This window comes from Bufo gargarizans, chromosome 5, assembly GCF_014858855.1.
Source record: "Bufo gargarizans isolate SCDJY-AF-19 chromosome 5, ASM1485885v1, whole genome shotgun sequence".
In the NCBI taxonomy this organism is placed as follows: domain Eukaryota; kingdom Metazoa; phylum Chordata; class Amphibia; order Anura; family Bufonidae; genus Bufo; species Bufo gargarizans.
Window position 1 is genome coordinate 86,989,342 of NC_058084.1, and position 19,385 is coordinate 87,008,726.

General features: G+C 42.4%; 1 protein-coding gene and 1 long non-coding RNA gene across 3 annotated transcripts in view; one reads left to right on the forward strand and one right to left on the reverse strand.

Annotated features, from left to right (window-relative positions):
• CPQ (carboxypeptidase Q) overlaps positions 1–19,385 on the forward strand; it is a 492,137-nt gene that overhangs the window by 58,129 nt on the left and 414,623 nt on the right. The window lies entirely within an intron of this gene.
• LOC122938282 lies at positions 11,653–17,353 on the reverse strand. The gene is made up of 3 exons (XR_006389998.1): positions 17,137–17,353; positions 11,936–12,092; positions 11,653–11,811 (listed from the first exon to the last, which is right to left on the reverse strand). It is a non-coding gene; the product is annotated as an uncharacterized LOC122938282 (long non-coding RNA).

Here is a 19,385-nt window from a genome sequence, read left to right on the forward strand (position 1 = left end):
CCATGATATACCTTGGGGGATACGGTCCAACAGTCCTCCTAACTCTGACCACGAGACACCCCTCTTATCCAGCCGTCACCGGGCCCCCCAAAATCAGGCTTTACTCAGCCTTGTGGCGCCCCAGCTCTCCTGGCTGGGACCATGCGGAGACTCTGCAGGCTTCCTTCCCAATTCCTCAACTGACACAGAGGCCTTAAAATGTGAACGTGTAATGAATCATTTGAGGGCGTAGTATTTTATTTTTAGGCGCTGAATGTCTAACATTAAAGCAAACATTTTTCCTGGGTAAATAGCATGTGAAAAATAAAAGTATAGTAATTAAAAAGGGCAAATCAGGTAACTGCTCTGCCTATTGTTACCAGTACAAAAGTGTGAAACTGTAAAATGTATTGTCGAGGCTTCAGCCGGGCACGTATGTGAAGAAAGCACGTTAGAAATAAAAACAGACGATAAAGAAAGGATGACAATAAGAACCCGTTGGGGGTGACGAGTGTTTCTAAATCATTTGAGCGTTCACAGAAGACAGGCGGCACTTGCTCCCCTGGCAGCTAATTTAGACTGAGCTCAAGTTTAGGTGACAAAACCAAAGCAAGCCACAAGCAGTGTTCTTCTCGGTGCAGTATTGTATAAGATGTATGCTGGGTTGTGTTATGAATCTTTATTGTAATACCGTATATGTTTGTGTTTTATCAGCTTTTGTGAAATATATTCCATATTCCGCCATTAAAACGGTTTTACCATAAACAGCACTTACGTAGCTATCCACAAGATAGGGGATAAATGTACGCTAGCTGAAAAATGGAAAAAAAGCACACATGAAAAACTTAGGGTAGGTTCAGTTTGTGACACGCACTCTGGTAGTCTGTTCTGGCAGAGGAGGAGATTACTGGAGCATACTGTATCTGGCATAGCCGAATACCGCCGAATCCCCCTGATTGACTACAATGGAGTGTTGCTGTGCAGGGAGACACTATGAAGAAGGGACAGCACTACTACTCCTTCATTCTGGCCCACCTTCCATAGATACAGACCACCTGACTGCTGTGAGGCCCAGCAGGGAACTTCTTCTTCTGTTCCCAACATGTAAACCCTCTATTTTTATGCAGCCACCACTGAGGGAAGTTCAGTGTAAAGAAATGGTACATCTGCCATTGCCTTTAGTAATAGCTGTATACATTCCTGTGTACTGAGCTCCCACTAGTGGTGGCTTCAGGCAGACACTTTCATAATACAGTGTATGAGAGAAGCAGTAGAGACATAGATCTGCATGGGGAGATTTATCAATGTATTTATGCCAGTTGTCTGGTGTGAATACATTGAGAAATATGTCCGCAGACTCTTTTATATAATTTTTTTTCTTATATTCAAATTTCTTCTACATTTCTTCCAAAAAAAACAAAACATAAATTTGTCAGAAATCTGGGGAGTTGCAATTGGTGTGACCCATTGCCATGTGCTAGGAAACTTGGTGGGGCACACAAAATTTTACTATGGTGCCCTGTGAGGTCTGTGTATGCCCCTGGTCCTGACAGTTGAACCGCCACAAGATATGGCATGTCCTAGTAGTATTCCTTCACTTTCTATAGTGGGAGAACCCCTTTTAAATGAATTGAGGCATTTTGCTGTTTTTAGGTTTTCTGCTATACGGTAGAACTAGACAATTATCTTCTATAACAGCGGTGAGACCCTGGTTTGCGTGTTGTTGGAACAATGCCTCATTCAGACCTGAAACATAAAAGTTAGGATTAAAAGGAATAAAGGCGTCAATTGTAATATAGCACAAAAGCGCAGATTTTATTGCAAATACATTACAGTGAATACATTTTTGTAAGAAACCTGCAGCGTAAACTGGTTTGGAATACTCAAAAAAAATATATTGAATATACTCCGTTTCCATTCTTTAGCGCAGAGCACTGTCGGCCATATTGTGCCCCATGGGACTGTTTTCTGTCAGGTAGTGCCCTGCTCCCCTGTTCTCCTTGGCTTTGCGTTTTTGTACAGTAATCAATCCACAATAAAACACACGGCAACATTTGTTTGCAGCCCACTTCCCAGCTGTCTAAACTGGGGTTCAGTCCTAGTTATTGGTGGCCTACCCTCAGTATAGGTCATTAATATCGGATCGCTGGGGGTCCAACACCTGGTACCCCTACTGATCAGCTGTTTTTGGCATCCGCTGGGTCCAGAGGCTATACAATGGACAGAACTGAAAGTACAAGGTTCCGTCCACTAAGTGAATGGGAGATGAGCTGCAGTCTGCTGGTGAGGAAGACTACACAGAGAATGGCCCCTTACATCCACTCTATAGTTTGCGGCACCAGCAGTTGCCCAACAGTTGATTGGTGTTAGTGCCAGTTGTCAGAAACCCCACTGATCTGATATTAAAGGGGTTTTCTGACTGTTTTATACTGACACCCTATCCTCTGGATAGGTGGCAGTCCGACACCTGGCACCTCCCCGATCAGCTGTTTGAGGAAGCCACGGAGCTTCGGTGAGTGCCGTGGCCTCCTCGCAGTTTACCAAACACAGTGCCGTTTGTTGCATAGTGGCTGTGCTTGGTATTGCAGCTCAGCCCAGTTCACTGGAATGACACTGCGCTTAGGCCATGTGACTGAAGAATGTGACATCACTGGCCATGGCTAAGCTGCAAGATGGTGGCCCTCCCTGGAGCCTTGTCAAAGAGCTGATCAGTGTGATAGGTCATCAATGTAAAACAATCAGAAAACCCTTTAATGACCTATTCTAAGGATACGTCATCATTACCTAAGTACTGGAAAACCCCTTGAGGCATGGACTGCATAAAGCTCTTAACACCCACTAGGTCATGCCTGTAAAGCTCCTTCTGTGTTCCTGTATGGGACTCTACATCCCATGGTCCTTTACATCATTGGCTCACCTTTGCCTACCCTTGCTCCAGATCCTGTGTTTGCCTGAACATTTGTGTATTGTGATCTGAGGTAGGGTTCGGTTACATGGCAACATGTCCTGTGTCATGTAATGTTTGTCAGTGGTCTCACAGTGCAACACGTGACATGCTGCGACTGCACAGCGACAGTCCAGACGTGTCAGATTTTGTGTTGCACATCGCAAGCCGTACGTGACTTTTCTTCCTTTCGCATTAACTCTTTGAGGACTTGGCGATTTTCCATTTTTGCTTTCCAGAGCACTATTTTATTTTTCTGTCCATATAGCGGTTTAAAACCGTGTTTTTTTTTTTTTTTTTTTTTTGTAGGATAAGTTTTACTTTGTAATGGCACCATTTAATATTGTTTATAATGTAGTTGGAAGCTAGAATTATTTTATTTTTTTAAATTATGGAATTGGAAAAAAATATGTGGGCCTTGGTTTTATGGGTTTCGTTTTTGTGGAAATCCCTATTTGGTAAAACTGACCTGTGCCCTTCATTCTCTGGGTCGGTATGATTACAGCGATACCACATTTATATAGTTTTTCTTGTGTTTTAATGCTTAGAAGAAACTTTGTAAAAATAAATGCTTTCTTTTCATTGCCATATTCTGACCCCATTAACTTGTTTATATTTGCACCTACAGATGTGAGTGAGGCATTTTTTTGAAGTGATCTCTAGTTTTCATTGATGCCATTTTGGGGTGTGTATGACTTTTTCATCACTTTTCATTAAATTTTTTAGGAAAGGTGAAATGACTAAAGAACATCGAATCTGCATTTTGATTTATTTTTTTCCGTTACAGCGTTCACCATATGTGAGAAATACGTTTATATTTTAATAGTTTGAGCATTTTTTATTTTTTATATTTTTTTATATTTTTTAAAACCTTTTTAACTTTATGATTAAAAGGGTTTTCCAGGATTGTTATACTGGTAACCTATCCTCTGAATAGGTCTTCCGTATCTGATCAGTGAGGGTTATCATTTACTGATGAAAAGGATAGTTCATCAGTAAAAAAAAAATCTCAGAAAACCTTTTTAATCATTTGTTTGCTTTTCCCATACATTATTGTGATTTACCACATTAGTGTATGGGAAATTCAGTGTGTTCCAACGCATTACTGCCACCTGCAGGCCTACATTGTAATATACCTTCGATAGACCTTGTACAGGCTCCTGCCTATCACCACCAAGGAATGGCTTACCTCATCTTGGCTCAGCATCTGAAGGGCTAAATGTCTGTTATCGCCAAAAGAGTACCCCTTTGGGTGTGCACCCACACAATTTTTCTTCATTTGTATTGAAAAGCATAGTCGACAACACTTTAACACAGGGGCTTCTTGTAAAGAAGCATGCGTTTCCTTAGCATGGAAGCCTGTAGGTGACACATACCGTAGATCTATAATATATTATATACAGTTGCATATATTGGGTTTTTCTACCATATGCACCAAACGTAAAGCAAGAACGTTATGTGAACAGAACCTTACAGTCGCTTTGCATAGTTATAGTATATTATAGACTGTATTTTATTTTATTATATGCTAGTTTATCTGGTGGATGGTCAAGCCATGGTCAGTTATTGGAATCATGATTTATATGATTTGATTTTAGCAGCACATTTTGTACATGCACTTTGATTACTTAGAAGACCTCAAGATATTAGCAGTAAACCACACAATACATCTCCTTCAATACTTGTTTGATGTGCAGACCAAGCAGAGATGCACATGTGCTTGTGATGATTTGTATTTTCTAGGAACCATAAATCCTCTGTGATTTAAAGGATTAGCAGACATTCGAAAGTAAGACACTTCTTTTAAAGTGATTTAATTTCTAATCAAAAGCCTGCAGCTCTGATTGGAACGTGTGTTACTGGTGCTATGTTTCACACATGGGGGAGAGGTCCCTGCAGCCACAGATGTGGAGAAGACCCTGCAGTCACAGAGCCTGGTTCATTGTATATAGCGTTCACACAGATTTGTCACATTTTGCATTTTGTTCATGTTATCTAGTTTCCTCGGCAGGCAAATCCTTAAAGGGGTTTTCCGAGACTTTAATACTGATGACCTATCCTCTAGATAGATCATTAGTAGGAATGAGTGAATCGACTTCGGATGAAACATCCGAAGTCGATTTGCATAAAACTTTGTTCTAATGCTGTACGGAGCAGGAGACCTCTGTATAATGGAGCAGATAATTCTTATAAAGGTCCATAGTAATACAGTGCATGGAGCACTGGCATAGAGAAGTATAATGCATGTAGGTAGGAGTAGAGAGCAGTACAGTACATATAGTGCAGACAGAGATCAGTACTATATGTGTCATATAGTATGTGAAGAGTACAGTACATGTACTATAGAGGAGTATAATACATGTACTGGTAGAGAACACTATAATATTTGTAGTAGGTAAAAGGTAGTACAGGTAGAGAACAGTACAGTACATGTAGTACAGGTAGAGAGCAGTACAGTGCATGTAGTACAGGTAGAGAGCAGTACAGTGCATGGAGTACAGGTAGAGAACAGTACAGTACATGCAGTACAGGTAGAGAGCAGTACAGTACATGCAGTACAGGTAGAGAGCAGTACAGTGCATGTAGTACAGGTAGATAGCAGTACAGGTAGAGAGCAGTACAGTACATACAGTACATGCAGTACAGGTAGAGAGCAGTACAGTACATGCAGTACAGGTAGAGAGCAGTACAGAACATGTAGTAAGGTAGAGGGCAGTACCGTACATGTAGTAAGGTAGAGAGCAGTACATGTAGTACAGGTAGAGAGCGGTACAGTACATACAGTACAGGTAGAGAGCAGTACAGTACATGCAGTACAGGTAGAGAGCAGCACAGTACATGTACATGTAGTACAGATAGAGAGCAGAACAGTACATGTAGTAAGGTAGAGAGCAGTACAGTACATATAGTAGTAGAGCAGTACAGTGCATGTAGTACAGGTAGAGAGCAGTACAGTGCAGGTAGAGAGCAGTACAGTACATGCAGTATAGGTAGAGTACAGTACATGTAGTACAGGTAGAAAGCAGTACAGTTCATTTACAGTACAGTTCTTCTAGCCTACATCCAGGCACTGTCTTGAATCTGAATGCAGTTTTTAGTTAAGGTTGTGTATGAAGCCATTGCAAGTTGAAGCATCACTGTATATCGTTAAACTATTATAAAGAAAATGGTGAATATGGACAGAACCTGAGACAATTGTAAGGGTACTTTCACATTAGCGGCAGGGGAGTCCGGCAGGCTGTTCCGGTGGGTAAACAGCCTTTCGGATCCGTCCTGCCGCTAGTTCACGTGTGCCTCCGGACTGCTGCTCCGTCCCTTATTTACTATAATAGGGGCGGGGGTGGAGTTATGGGGGCACACGGCGAGAGGCAGCCGGGCTAAAAGTACGACATGCAGTACTTTTAGTCCGGCTGCCCCTCGCCGTGCGCTGCCCTGCTGCCGCCGGAACTCCTCCCCCATTATAGTCAATGGGACAGAGCGGCAGTCCGGGGGCACACGTGAACTAGTGGCAGGACGTATCCGACAGGCTGTTCACCCGCCGGAACAGCCTGCCAGACTCCCCTGCCTCTAGTATTTTTTTCAAGATATTTTTACTGGTGACCTATCCCCTGTTTCTCTATATGGGGACACGTACTTGAATAGTTTTTTTCCCCCCATATGTTACAAAGTGCTTATCCTCATTCTAGACCAGACCAAAACACAGTAAATTTCAGAAAGTTAGTATTGGATAACAGATGGCTGACTCTGCACTTTTCAAAACTGCAAAATCGGTTTCAACTCAAAAATGAGGTGGTTAGATGAAACGATAATGGGATAACAGAATGATATTTCAGGAGAGTCTGCGTGGATTATCAGCAAAATGCTCTTTTACATTAAAAATCAATACAAATGATTTCAAATGTCATCCTTTATCCTGTTAATACCACATGTTTTTCTAAACCTTAAAGACCAAGCTATTTTCAGTATTTTTTTCATTGTCGCTTTTCAAAAGTCATAACTTTTTTATTTTTTCAATTGATTTATTCATTTCTTTTAAGTCTATTTTTCAGAGCTTACTGTGTGATAAAAATAATGAACTAAATTTGTTCCACGAGTCGTTACTAAGGATGAGCGAATGGATTCTACTTGTTCAGAATTCGTCCCAAATGTCCCAAAAAGTTTGGATTCTAGCTAACCCAATTTTTTTGTTTTGAGAGAGAGATTGCATGTCTTATTGAGAGAGGTGTTCATCTGAAATTTATCTCAATCTGCTTTTAGTATCTTGATGACCTATCCTCAAGTGATGACCTAAGTGAATAAGAAAGAGCTGATCAGCGGTGCTGGCCATTGGGCCCCTGCCAATCTGATATAATAAACTATCCTGAGGATAGGTCATCAATGTAGAAAAAGCTGAGTTCCCCTTAAATTTCAACAATTAGCCCAAATATTTAGCAATTTATTTCAGACAGATAGACATCTTCATGTGAAAAACATGTAATTCAGATTTATTTCTAAAAGGATTTTAAAATGTTGAGTTTTTCACAGATGTAGCATTCCAGTCATTGTTTAGCCTTTTAAACATACTTATGTAGCAAAGCTAGGAAAATAGCCAAGCCAGCCTCACATCTGGAACAAACTCTTTCAGGACAAAAGCTTTTTTTCAGAGCAAAGCAGACAGAAACAGCTTTTCTAGTTGAGAGGCCTTTGGAGGAACTCTGAGTGGGCACTATTTCTATTATGGAGACCAGTTAATATGTTATGACTATTGTAGGCTACGCAAGGCTCCTTTTGGCTTCTTTAAAAAATATATGAAAAATTGTCTAACATCTTCTGGCATCAGATAGGCTTAGGAAAGCAAATTTAAATATCTTTCCCAGAAACCCAGAAGGGCGCTACCTGGCCCACAATACTCCACACACGTACTGCGCATACTAGACGCCCTCCATATTGAGAGAGTTCCCCCCAGACATCTCTCTCTCTCTGCTCATCTCTAGTTAGTACAAATGCCATGATGGCAAAATCTTCATTCTTTTTGTGTCAACGTTTTCCAAGAGCCATAATTATAAAAAAAAAAATAGAATTACTTTTTTTGGTGAGCAATACCCAGTCAGAGAGAGCCCCCTCACAACTTAATTGTTGCAGTTACTACTGACTGCGGCATCTAGGGGTTGAAACTGTTGGAGACCGACTTCTCTGATCAGTGCCCTGATACCTCTAAGGCTTTAGTAACGGCCTTGTCACCAGAATTGCAGTGCGCCTAGCCAGTGTCAGACAGGAGTTTCTTGGGCCTGTCAGAGAAAATTATTCTCAAGAGTCACCCCCTTATATCTTCAGTAAAGTCTAATAGGTTTTGAATCAAAGAAATATATCCTAGTGGCAGCCCCATTTTTTTTTTCACCTGGACCTTTAGGGCCCACAAAGGTATCAAGAGTCCAACCCTCTGCATAGCTGTAAAAAAGGAGCTCACCAGAAGAAATACCTTAAATGGCTACTGTAAAAACACTATATGGCAGTCACTAATGGGTTAACGTGTATAACCTCTCGTTAAAAAAAAAAAAAAAAAAACATTACCTCATTTCCCGACCCACTTATGTGTAGAATTATAAAACACGTAGTGTAACAGAAATATAAAACATAGCTTGCATATATCAAGGGGAGAAAAACAGAACTGGATCGCACATCCACAATGCTATGCTTAGATCTAATTAAACTCGCTTCTTATAGCTTGCATATTTCCAGTCTTCTGGAGATTTCCCCTGCTACTGTGGATAGATTATAATTTGTCATTGTGAGACTACCCCTTTAAATCAGTCACTTGGAGGCTATAATCACACCTATAAAGGCCTATATGAGCACTGTCTGAAGACAAGGAGTGATGGGGTACACCTTCCACAGGTTAAGAATCTGCCCTTTTTATTGTACTATGTTACAAAGTTTGAAATGTTCATTTCTACTACAGATTTTTTTCATTTGTTCTGATTGTGTGTTAGAGACGATCAGGACAGACATTAGAGTGGAGAGGGTTGTTTCGGGTATCGAACTTTCGATACCCAGTCGATACTTTTTTATCGATACTAGGCTGTGTTACTGCACAGCCCAGTATGAGAGAGCATGAGCGCGCTGCTCTCGGCGCGCTCATGTTCCCTCAGCAGCACGGGGAGAAGGAAGCAGTCTCTCTCCCTCCCCCTGTGCTGCCGCTGCCACCAATGAGAGCGCAGAGGGGCGGAGGAGGGGAGGGGCTGTGGCTACTGCGCCACCAATGATGACTAACATTTAATACATTACAAATACAAGCGGCAAAAACACATTGCCGTTAATTATCAATGACCCCAAATGTGAAGGCTGCGGCAGCTCAGGAGTTCTCACCAACGGCTCCTGAGCTGCCATGAAACTGTGGGCGGGCGGGACTTAGGGAGGCAGGGCGATCGGGATATAGCGCAGGCTGGCACCAGGAGGATCTGTAAGCGCGGGCTGCCGGTATCAGGAGGATCTTTAAGCGCGGACTGCCGACATCATTTACCATTTAGTGAAGCCTCCAGCCCACGCATACGTTGCGGCACTAAGCAGCACCTAACAGTTGCGCAGGCTGGCGGCCTTCACGCACCTGAGGGGTTAACTGCCGCTGAACTGCTGCCAGTACCCGCCTCCTGTTTTAAGGGGTAATTATCATTGGTGGCACAGTGTAACTTTATTATTTACTGATACATGCATTGACTTATGACACTGTAGTCATATTGGGTCTCTTCTCGGGTTGCGGTAGCTATCCCTTGTCAGGGACATATAGGGCCTATCAGGAGGTTTCTGACACGGGATCGCCCCTATTGGGGCGGCCATTTTGTTTTGCTAGGCGAGGCCTATAGCTTGATAGGGCAAGTGTCAGGGTGAGTTAATATTCCTTTCCTTGTCCTGCCCAGCCTCATTGTTAATTGCTTTTTAAGGGCACAAATTAGGTGATTTTTAATGATCATCAGTAAAGGTTACATTTTACACTGGTGAAGGTACTTTGTGATTATATTTCCTGATTGACCAACTTACATAAGCCATGGGGCCTCTACACAGTGATCTATGGATATAAATTCTCAATAAGTTTTCCTGGGAAAAAAAATACTTTTTGTGCACTACAGTATTCCCAGCATGTGGTATTAAAGGGATTGTCTGAAATAATTCAAAAATCTCGAGCAAGCCCCCAAAGGGTCTAAAATAAAAAATGATGTCATATTCACCTCTTTCTCCATAGCTGATCTCTGCACCTCTGTTCCGGTCCTGCTTGTTTACAAACTGCAGTGGTGACTTGTAGATATATATATATATATATATCAGCACATGACCCTGGCAGCCAATCATTGTTCTCAGAGGCCTACCTCTGAGGACAGCGACTGACTGCAATGGTGATGTGTCACACCCCTGCATGTCACTGTGTTCTTCACACTGGCAGTGATGTGTAGTTGTATAGCACGTGACTGTTGTATCCAATTACTGTCCTTATTAGGAGACCTCTGAGGACAGTAATTGGCTGCAGGGGTCACATGATGTATATTGACATGGCACCATTCCACAGATTGTAAACGAGCAGCGCAGGAGGACTATACCAGCGGTGCAGAGAATAGAGAAGGAGGTGAGTATGACATAAATTTTTGTTTACATTTTAGACCATTTTGGGGGCTTGTCCGGGATTTTGGTTTGACCCGAATCGAAAGCGCTGCACTTGCTCCGAAAAGCTCTCGCTTATTATTCTTGCTCTTGCTCTCTTAGAATGGATTAGTTCATCTCTACTGGCAAGTGTGCTGTAAAAGATGCCGATCTTCAGCACTCATTTTCTTTAGATATATAATTAAAAAAAACATTACAGTGTTTATGGCATATGTAATGAACACAATATAAAGTAAAATTTAATTGTGGCAAGCAACAAATACTTTAATTAGGACAAAAGACTATTAAAAAATGTATAGTAAACTAATTATGTGAGGTGGCCGTAAAGGAACGATACTCAAAACATCTTTAAATTCTGATCAGTAGTTCAAGTCATTTAATTACCATCAGACAGATTGATGCCTTGATGTACGAGCTGCGACGCTTGTTCCCTGTAAACGCTTAGATGGAATGACATCAGACAGAACGTACTCGAAATGTGACAGGAAAATAAAAAGAAAGATCAGAAACTGAAATGCTATAGCCAAGAAGTGTGCCGCAAATACCGTAGAAATGGGGACGTGTGTCCTTTGGCAATATCCTTTACATTATTCATTATTATTGTAGACAACAGGTTTGTTCATCAGTGGATTTTATTTTACAGGTAAAGGGGTTCTGCACTTTGTTTTATCTGATCTATCCTCTGGATAGATCATCAGCATCTGATCGGCGGGGGTCCGACACCCGGGACCCCTGCCGATCAGCTGTTTGAGAAGGCAGCGGCGCTACAGTAGTGCCGCGGCCTTCTCACTGTTTACTGCTGGCTCTGTGACGTCACGACTTGTATCACTGGCCTGGGCGCGGCTAAGCTCCGTTCACTTGACTGGCCCAGGCTAGTTGATACAAGTCGTGACATCACTCGGCTTGCGGTAAACAGTGAGAAGGCCACGGCGCTGCTGGAGCGCTGCTGCCTTCTCAAACAGCTGATCGGCGGGGGTCCCGGGTGTCGGACCCCCGCCGATCAGATGCTGATGATCTATCCAGAGGATAGATCATCAGTTTAAACAAAGTGCAGAACCCCTTTAACATATAAATTGTATTTACATACATACTTGAGTAACTTCGACTGTATAAGACTGCGTTCACATTGCCACTCAGGGTTCCATTCGGAGCCTCCATGGACAGTTCCGTCATTTTTGACAGCAAGAACAGCGCAGGGCTGTACTGCCATCCCAGCAATTTTGTGAGTAGTCATAGTCGATGTTTATCGAGCACTGTACCTATGAAAAGCGAGATGTCACAAGTGTAAACCACTACTTCCTTAAAGGGATTTTCTAGTTTACATCAACATCCTTTAAAATAATAATGAAGGTTGCTGTAATTTTTGTAATATATTTCTTTTACCTTTATTTCTCCTATCTTCCTTTCTGAGCTGAAGTCACATGACCACGCCGATGCAGCTCTTTTTTTCCCCTGTGATGTAATGTCCATGGGCGTGTCGGGCAGTGACGATGAAATTGATATGGGAGTGTCTATGTAACTGTAGCAGGCGGTGCTGGAGCTGTGGTAGAGAAAGTAGAAGTGCATGATGGGATTGTTGGATACAACAACAGGAAGTTCAGGATGGAAACAATCCAGAGGGATTTGTTTGCATGGTGAAAATGGGTCAGGAGAGAAAAAAAAAACATGGGGAAGATGTACATGAGGTAAGCAAATACATGAGTATATATATTAATATTACTGGAAAATCCCTTTAAATCCCATGTAACTGGCATCTCAGACTGCTGCCAATTGTGACAACGCTCTCCACCTTCTGGTCCTGGCTTGACGCACAGTAAATACCTGCTTGGCCAGTCCCTCCTGAGACTGGTCACTGCTTTGGATCGCACTCCACACGATGTGGGGTGCACACGGTTGGTGCCCTTGTTTTGCTGTTTTGCACTTTGCGGTCCGCACAAATGGGAACAGCCGTCACACGGTTCTGTGAATACGGCCTGCGGCTGGGTTTACGTCCGTGGCGTAAGTTCCATTAGGAGTCTGTCACAGCAAAGAAGCGGTGCAAAATAATGCTGTTACAGTGATATTTTGTCCGGCAGAATTATGAAAAACGTAACTGAAACCCCATGGACCCCAGTCATTGGGGTCTGGTGAAAGCCCATAGCGTCTGCGACATATACCAGTTGCAAAGTTTACTTTTTTCTTTTTTCCTTTTTTTTTTATTTGTATACTGAAATAGAAAACAGAAAAGTGCAGCTGATGCTGAGCCAGTCTGATAGAGTCTAGTAACCATTTACAAAGTTTCTAGGTGACAAATATTTGCTGTGACAGTGGCCTGACTTTTGTTTGTTTGCCTGTTGCAATCGTTCCTTTATCGGTGACATATTGTAACCGTAAAACCTGTCAGACACGCTCTTGTCGTTTTGCTGGGATTTCTAGAAAGTCTTCTTTCACCAAGTTTTCTTAGGTGTTTTTCTAAATTAGCTGTATTTTAGCATTCCACAAGCGAGCAGCATAGGAAGGCAAAGTTCAAGAATTCAGTATTGTGTAACGGTAAATGTATTCTAATTAATGTAGAAGACAGTGGACAGGACTGTTTGTCACAATACCGCACGCACAGTTTTCAGGTTTGTACCTAAATTCAAGTCTTCCTCCGATATGATTCCATTATCACTTTACAGTGAGCATCAAGTTCACGGGTGAGACTTTGGTCAGGGGTGGAACTATTTCTCTTGGTATCCAAAACAGTAGCTTCATCCCACCATCCTAGGGCCTTACACACTCACACACATTTTTCATTCTGTGGCCTGTTAGAAAGGTGCCTAATGTAAATTGTAGAGAAGGTAGTCTTCTTACCGATGGCTGTAAAGTTATCAAGTTCCTTGCGTTCCTCAGTTCCCTTGCACCAGTTTTGATCTCCCTATTTGATCTCACCAGTTTGATCTCCCTAGATTTAAGTTTTGCCAGAAACTTAAATCTATGCCAGCTAGGACCTGCTATAGACTCCAATATCTGGCGCAAGCGATAGTAAATCTGCAAAGTGGTGAGAAGCTGAAAAAGTTGCAGATTGTGGTGCAAACACTATTTGCTAATGCCACAATAGTGGCACAAAACCATTGATAAATCTCCCCCAGTGGATTGGAGTTTTCTCCTTAGGTGGACACACACATAAGATTAAAGTCGGCCGACTGTCGTTTGAAAAACTTTGGCCTTTTATCAGCTGAAACTGCATGTTGATGGCATGATCGGCTGGTGGGATTGTTCATACTGCGGCCGATCATTCATTCGCAATGCGGCAGATCATTATATCAAATGTATGGCCAGATTTTAGGGACTGTGTCACAGATCAGATGTGGTCCTTCTCCCAGATGTAGGTGAGCTAAAATTGACTCTGATAACACACCACAGTGTTACCTCGTGACAAAAGCCATTGAAATCCATAGAAAAAGTCAATGAAATTTTTTTCCCCATTGTTTACTTAGAGATGTTGTCTCATCGCCTTCTTTTACCTCTTCAGCAGTGCTAGATCGCCAAACTTCCTGTTTGCTGAGGGGGCTGGAACCTTTCGTTTGATTGCCAGGCAAGTAGCACTGGGGTAATGTCATAGCGCTGCTTGCCTGCATGTGCGCGCTCCCGAAGCCTTACAGCAAGTGATCTGTCTAAGCCCTGAAAAGCTTTTCAGAGCTCAGCAGCTGCTTTTGCGGTGTGTTCCAGTCTAGAACGGCTCCAGGGCTACTCCTCCTTTGAGATCAGAGGCACTGTAGAGCAGCGGCCGGACCAGAAGCTAAAATCTTGCATGCTTATGCACATTCCCACCCGGACACTAGACTACCTTGCATGCACATATCTCGCATGTGTGGCCACTGCTGCTGGATTGCAGTGGTGGCCATGACCCCTGACGACGAGCAGTAAATAAAGAGGGCAAAGGGGAGGCCTAACAGGAAAACGAGGCACTTCTACAGGATGGCATCCAATTATGGAGATGAGACAACCCTTTTAATGCATTAACCATCAAGTTTAGCTCTGCCGCATCTGTACTTAAATATGTAAACATTTATATTAATATTAAAGGGGTTGTCTCACCACTTCAATGCATGTCCATGTTCCCAATTAGGGAATCCCCTTGGGACTCCCTCTATGTGTCAGAACAGAGAGTTGTTTGTGTAGATCCTGCTTTGGTGGACCTGGTACATCAATGCATTACAAGAACGTATAGGAGAAATGATGAAAGGACTGCCACTCACATGGTGATAACCATTGACTGGCAGCAGTGAGAGAAGACTCCTTTTGAAAAGTTGTTGTCCTCATGGAACGGTGACCATACATGTATATCATAGAAATGTGCAAATCTTCCCATGTTGCCTTGTTTTCTCATGGTTGGTCAGCATCTAAGAACTGATCTCATCCAGTTATATCATCTGCATATTGTTTCAGTCTGGTTATGAACCCCGTCCTCTAGGGGATGGGACAGAGAGGAAGACGTTTTCTGCGTAAGGCTAGCATTACACGTGTATACTGAATTATCCTGAAGGATACATCAAGCATTGAAAGAAGTCTAAGCCAGGAATTACAGTGTTCCCAAGATAATTTTTTTGAGCGATAACATGACTTGACATACATGTAACCATCAGGTTGTGGTTATTTAACAATGGCATCCTTGAATGAAGATCTAATAACATATTTGTACTTAGACATGAAGTCTGCTACTAATGAGATCAGTTTAAAGGAAGTCTACAGAGAGAACGAAATGATTAAATCCTGGACTGATGAAATCAATGCAGAATGTTAAATGGAACATTGGGCCGAGTTCCAGGTACGGTACAATGTCTTCCACACCCAAATCGTCAAAGTTTGACTGAGAAACTAGAGGACTATTGTTCACATTCCTTGACCTAGGAGAGCATTTGTCAGGATTCCCAGATGCTGAAACCTATTAGGAAGAAAAGTATGAAACACACAAAAAGTTTGAAATTCTAACCAGGGAGAACAAAACCTTAAAATGCAAGTTCTGAATTCATAAGTGGGTTGTTTTTCTTAATTTTTTTGGGGGGGGGGCTGTATTTGCAGAAATATTACATTTATATTTTTGGCACAACATATAACATAGTAACATATTTTATAAGGATGAAAAAAGACATCTGTCCATCTAGTTCGGCCTGTTATCCTGCAAGTTGATCCAGAGGGATCCAGAGGAAGGCAAAAAAAAACCTTTTTCTATTTCAGGAGATCAAGGAGACTGGCGGAGCGTGTAGGAATCTAACAGCCTCTTTGATTACTCTTTATTCAGTGTTTGTTTGTGACCTCATCCCCTGTTTCAGGTGTAGCTTAGTACTCATTACTCTACCCTATTTAGTGTTACCCCACCCTTCTGACTGTGCAGTAGATAGCTTTATTTGGGTTTGGCAGAGCTAGTGAGAGGTCATCTTTGGTGTTCCTGCTTTTCCATCACTACAGAAGATAAGTGTCGCGTTTGTTTGTGTTTTGTTTTCCCTTCCTTGCTTTTTGTTACTAGGCCACAGGGAGACGCCTGTTCCTTCATTGAGGAAGGAACGGGTTGACTCAGCCCTGACAATATTTTTAGGGCTTTCTAGGGTCTCCAGGGTCCTAGGTTCCAGGGTATGGGCATTTCTACCTTCAAGGGGTGCCCATATGGTTAGGAGTCATGGCCAGGAGTAGGGTTACTAGGCGGTGATCTTTTCCTTTCCCTAGCAGTGAGGCCTTGTGGCTTTACCTTTCTCTCCTGGTTGTTAGTTTGGTGTTTCCTCCTATACCTCATCCGTGACACCCCTGACCTGACTCAAAAAGGGCAATCAGAATTACTCCCTGGATCAAAGACCCCTCTCTAGTAGCTATAGCCTGTAATAATATTACACTCCAGAAATACATCCAGGCCCCTCTTGAACTCTTTTAGTGAACTCACCATCACTGCCTCCTTAGGCAGAGAGTTCCATAGTCTCACTGCTCTTACTGTAATGAATTCTCTTCTATGTTTGTGTACAAACCTTTTTTCCTCCAGACGGAGAGGATGTCCCCTTGTCACAGTCCTGGGGATAAATAGTTGATGGGAGAGATCTCGGTACTAACCCCTGATATATTTATACATAGTAATTAGATCTCCTCTCAGTCGTCTTTTTTCTAAAGTGAATAACCCTAATTTTAATAATCTTTCTGGGTCCTGTATTACTTTACTTGCCCTCCTCTGAACCCTCTTCAGCTCTGCTATGTCTGGCTAGTTCACAGGAGCCCAGAACTGCACACAGTACTCCATGTGTGGTCTGACTAATGATTTGTAAAGTGGCAGGACTATGTTCTCATTACGGGCAGCTATGCCCCTTTTGATGCAACCCATTATCCCATTGGCCTTGGCAGCAGCTGCCTGACACTGGTTTCTACAGCTTAGTTTGCTGTTCACTAAAATTCCTAGGTCCTTTTCCATGTCAGTGTTACCGAGTGTTTTACCATTTAGTATGTACTGGTGACTTGCATTATTCCTTCCCATGTGCATTACCTCACATTTGTCAGTGTTAAACCTCATCTGCCACTTCTCTGCCCAAGCCTCAGTACCCTCCCCCCTCTTTACGGGTGACCTCTGAGCACCCAGGACCAACCTTATCAGGATGAGCTCTGTGAAAGGCCTTCACAAGACGATTAGCATTAACATCGACCGCTGGAACCCACATCCTCTGCTCTGGTCCATACCCTTTCCAGTGGATGAGATACTGGAGAGATCTACGGAGAACTCAAGTCCACAATCCTGTTCATCTGAAATTCTAAATTACCCTCCACCATGACAGGAGCGGGATGCAAGGAGGACGGTTCAAAAGGTTCGACAAATTCTGAAATGAACGCGGGTACAGTTTTAGTGGTAACCACAGAGAACGATGTATTAAGACAGTTGTCTATGCAAAATTCACTCCAATCGAGAATCTGTCTCACTTGCCAGTCGATGGTCGGGTTATGTTTGCTTAACCATGGTAAGCCCAAAACCAACGGAGCAGTCAGACCCTCCAGCACAAAACATGTAATGGCTTCCTGATGAAAATCACCCACTCGTTGACACTCATCCCCAGAAGAGTATGGACGCAGCTTAAAGTACAACTTACACTATACGTTTTACTACGACTGTTTTTGGACCCTTTTTGAATATTGGCACCACATTTGCTATGCGCCAATCCTGCGGAACACTCCCTGTCAGTATAGAGTTCATCAATATCAGAAATAAGGGTCTGCTATGACATTACTTAATTCTCTTAGGATACGGGGGTGTATGCCATCTGGTCCTGGCGATTTGTCTATTTAAGGCTTAAGACGCCACTGTACTTCTTCCTGGGTAAGACAGGGCACTTTTAATGGGGAATTTACTTTTACATTCTGCATTTCATCTGACAGTTTATTTTCTTCTGTGAATATAAAGTCCTGTCTAAAGCCCCACAGTCCACGAAGATATAAGTAAGGGACATGAACATGTGGAAAATCTGTAAAGAATAAATCAAGGCAACTGGACTGTAGATTTCTTAAAAACGTTTCACTCGTTCTTCCAACAAGCTTTCTCAATTCTGAGTGACTTTACAAGAATTCTCTGGGAATAAATATGTAACTTAATCAACATCTGGTAATTATACCTAGCATAGGGTCAGAGGTCATTATACCCAGCATGGGGTCAAAGATGTTGATTCCGTTATCCTAATTGGAGTCAATATATGTGGCAGACAATAGATGTCTAACCCCCCCGACCCCCCCCCCCTTCCCCAATGTGACCTGTTTACATCTAAAAGAAACAGGTCACACCTTTGAAGACAGTCAAGTACGTCTTTTGGATAAGAAGGCCGATTGGTACAAACGAGGTGTGAAGGAGGCCATCTACGTAAAAATGGAGAAGCCAAGCTTGAATAGAGGCGGGGGGGGGGGGGGGGGGTTAGACATCTATTGTCTGCCACATACAATGCTGTCTTGACACCTTTTTCTGGGAAGTCATTATCATCTACTGACTCCAATTAGGATAACGGAATCAACACCTTTGACCCCATGCTGGGTATAATGACCTCTGACCCCATGCTGGGTATAATTACCAGATGTTGATTCAGTTACGTATTTATTCCCAGAGAATTCTTGTACAGTCACTCAGAATTGAAAAAGCTCGTTGGAAGAACGAGTGAAACGTTTTCAAGAAGTCTACAGTAAGTCCAGTTGCCTTGATTTATTCTTTACAGATTTTCCACATGTTCATGTCCCTCACTTATATCTTCTCGGACTGTGGGCTTTAGACAGGACTTTACATAAAGACAGACCCCTCCCCCTCTCCGGTTTTGACGATCCTTTCTAAGCAGACTGTAACCCTGTACATTAACTGCCCAGTTATAGCTATCATCCAGCCATATCTAAGTTATTCCCACTATGTCATAGTCCTCCTCACACATCACTAATTCCAGTTCCCCAGTTTTATTAGTCAAAAATTAGGACACCCTTTGAAAGCATGTGGTTTTTTGTAACATTTTTAATAAAAGGTTATTTCATCTCCGTTTCAACAATACAGAGAGATTAAAGTAATCCAACTAAACAAAGAAAACTGAAGAAAAGTCTTTTCAAGATCTTCTGTAAATGTCATTCTACAAAAATGCCTATTCTAACTGAGGAAAAAGATAGGACACCCTCACATGTATTCCCTCTTAAATTGGCTCAGATCTCACACAGGTATATCACACCAGGTGCACATAATTAGTAGATCGTTACTCTGCATGTTGAATGAGGCTTGCCCTATTTAAACCTCAGACATTTAGTTTGGTGTGCTCCTGACTGTTGAAGTGAGAGTGAGCACCATGGTGAGAGCAAAAGAGCTGTCAGAGGACTTCAGAAAAAA